Source organism: Antechinus flavipes, chromosome 2, assembly GCF_016432865.1.
Source record: "Antechinus flavipes isolate AdamAnt ecotype Samford, QLD, Australia chromosome 2, AdamAnt_v2, whole genome shotgun sequence".
Classification (NCBI taxonomy): domain Eukaryota; kingdom Metazoa; phylum Chordata; class Mammalia; order Dasyuromorphia; family Dasyuridae; genus Antechinus; species Antechinus flavipes.
The window spans coordinates 100,532,718-100,535,964 of NC_067399.1; the positions used below are offsets into that span (position 1 = coordinate 100,532,718).

The window sequence follows — 3,247 nt, forward strand, 5'->3', positions numbered from 1 at the left end:
GAGAAAGAGGAAGGGAGAAAATGAATGGGGAAAATGATTTCACATCTGAAAGAGATCCCAAAATGCAAACTTCCAGGAATATTATAGCCAAATTCTAGAGCTCCTAGGTCAGATAGAAAATATTGTAGGCAGCCAGAAAGAAACAATTCAAGCATCACAAAGCCACATTCAGAATAACACAAGATTTAATAGCTTCTACATTAAAGAATCATAGGACTTGGGAATATGATATTCTGGAAGGCAAGGGAGCTGGAATTACAACCAAGAATCCCCTACCCTGCAAAACTTAGTGTAATTCTTCAGGGGGAAAAACTGGATATTTAATGAAATAAAGTACTTTTAAGAATTCTTAATGAAAAGAATAAAACTGAGTAGGAAATGTGACTTGAGTAGGAAATACAAGACTCTAGAGAAGCAGAAAAGGTACACAGGAAAAGGAAATCATAAGGGACTTAATGAGGTTGGATTGTTTGAATTCCTAAACACCAAGATGATATTTGTAACTCATAGGAAATTATTTATTAGGTAAGAGTGAGGAAAGGAGAATCAAGTTTTGGTGGTGGGGAGCTGAGAAGATTGTGATGAATTGAGCAGAGAAAGAATATGAGCACCCCAGTAATCTGCCTTAAATACAACCATAGCTTCACTCTGTCAAAAGTTTCCTTTAAGATCACACTGACCTTGGATCCATGGCTATTATGCAAAATACTTTGTGTTTCTGAAAATAATCCTTTCACAGCAGTCATAAAATGTGCTGCATGAGAATGTAAATTTCCTGCAGCAATAAGTATAAGAATTACAAATGATGGAATAGGAATAAATCCTGAACAGACTGCTAGGAATGTTTTCCCAAAGCATTGTTCAGAACTACACATAATGATAGAGATCTTGTTGGTAGTTGTCAATTGTTGCTGAATTAAAATGCCATTGCCTTTCTGAATAAACATCTATATTTATTTTGCAATGTGGCATTCAGACTATTGACAATTTTATGTACCTTACTGTAAGGACAGTGACTTTTTATGTAAAAGAAAAAATACATCTCATGAATAAAACAGCTGCCTTAAGAAAAAAAAAATCCTCTCTACTCCAACCTCACCACATTTATGAAATGAGTTTTGATTTAGTTTTAAAATGGAAAGAATTATTACTGAGAACTAATTATTTCTCAGTAAAATAAGAAAATGAATTTCTTGAATTTCACATCATGTGTCATAAATTAAATCATTTGTCTCATTTATAAATAAGAATCACAAGAGAACACAGAAAGAGGTGAATAAATATGTATATTTTACATGCAATTTAAGATAAAAATAATAAGTTAACATGTAAAAATACCTGTTATTTATTATACTTTGGGTTTTCTAGGTCTCAGTTGTCTCCAATTTTTCATTTGGATTTTCAGTTAAGTCAGAAGTACTCTCAATGGAACAATATGAAATTAATCTAATTAGAGAAAATGACATCTCACATCAACTAGGCCACTTGTATTCCTGCAGAACTGAATATGATTAGTAGTGGGAATTTTAAAGTAAATTTAACATATCTGTTGCTGACTTATCTCCCAGTATATTCTAAGGACTCTCATATAATTTTGATCTCTTCTTGTTGATAATTCTGCTTTTAAATCTAAAAGGGAGAGATAGAGCCAAGTTGGCAGAGAAGGCACATGTGACTTTCTAAGCTCCTCTCATGGCCCTATGACCAACTATTAAATTCAGCCTCAAAAATAGTGCTTAACTGGTGAAACCCACAAAGTTTAGAAACACAATAACTTACCAGCCTAAGATAATCTGGAAGATCACTAGGAAAGGTTTCTCCTGAGGGGCCAGGAACAGACCAGCGCAGGAAGGGAGAGACTAATGTCTGGAACAGACCAGGGGCAGGTGTGACCTCTGGGGCTAAAGATGACGCCGCCATAGGCCAACTGCTCTGCTTTTTAGATTTCTCTTGAGTCCTATATTTGGAGATCAAACTTTTTGTCTAGTTCCAGTTATTTCATCAGAAATAGATGAAATTCACCTATTTCAATGAATGTCCATCTTCTTCCCTGGAAAAAAAAATCCTCACTTTGGCTGGGTAAGTTATTTTTGGCTGCATACCAAGTTCCTTAGCCTTTCAGAATATCAGATTCCAGGCCCTACAATCATTTAATGTGGATGCTGCTAGATCCTGAGTAATCCTTATTATGGCTTCTCTATATTTGAATTGATTTTTTTCTAGCAGCTTGCAGTATTTTTTTCATTGTCTGATAGTTTTGGAATTTGACCATTATATTTCTTGGAGTTTTGATTTGAGGGTCCCTTTCAGTAGGTGATCAATGGATTCTTTCAATGTCTATTTTACCCTCTGTTTCTATAATATCTAGGCAGTTCGTTTTGATAATTTGCTGGAAAATAATGTCCAGGCTCTTTTTTTTTTCATCATATTTTTCAGGGAGTCCAATAATTCTCAGATTATCTCTCCTAAATCTATTGTCCAGGTCTGTTGTTTTCCCAAGAAGGTATTTGACATATTTTTCCATTGTTTCAATTTTTTGGTTTTGCTTGACTGATTCTTGGTGTCTCCTCGAGTCATTCAATTCCATTTGTTCAATTCTGATTTTTAATGAATTATTTTCTTTACTCACTGTTTTTATATCTTTTTCTAATTGTCCAATTGAGTTTTTAAGTGAATTGTTTTGTTCTATGGAATTTTTTTTTCCATTTCACCAATTTTATTTTTAGAGAGCTATTTTCTTTTTCCAATTCATTAATTCTGTTTTCCTTGGACTTATTTATATTTTACAATTCACTAATTCTGTTTTTCAAGGATTTGATTTCTATATCCACTCTATCTTTAAATGAATGGGATGGCTTATCTAGACTCTCTTGCCAAGCTTCCCTTTTTTTTTCCCATTGTTCTTCTAGCTCCTTTGTTAGAGACTTTTTAATTTCTTCTATGAGAATCTTGTGTGTTGAGGACCAGATCATATCCCCTTTGGGGATTTATCTGGAGACAGTCTGTTTTTAGTCTCTTCAGGGTTTAAAGTCTGCTCTCTATCCATATAGAAATTATCAATAGTTAGAGCCTGTTTTAATTTTTTGCTCATTTTGTCAAAGAAGAATCAAAGAAAATGAACTAACAAACAACAACAACAACAAAAATGCAGTCTGCTTTTTTTTGGGGGGGATGGGGTGGGGTAGAGGGAGCTGGATGGTATTACCAAGCTTCCTCTACAGACTGCAGGGACAGCAGGGAGGCACTT

General features: G+C 34.3%; 1 pseudogene; it reads left to right on the forward strand.

The window, feature by feature from the left end:
• The first annotated feature begins 603 nt into the window (after positions 1–603).
• Positions 604–920, forward strand: LOC127546460 (ubiquitin-fold modifier 1-like; annotated as a pseudogene).
• The last annotated feature ends 2,327 nt before the right edge of the window (positions 921–3,247 follow it).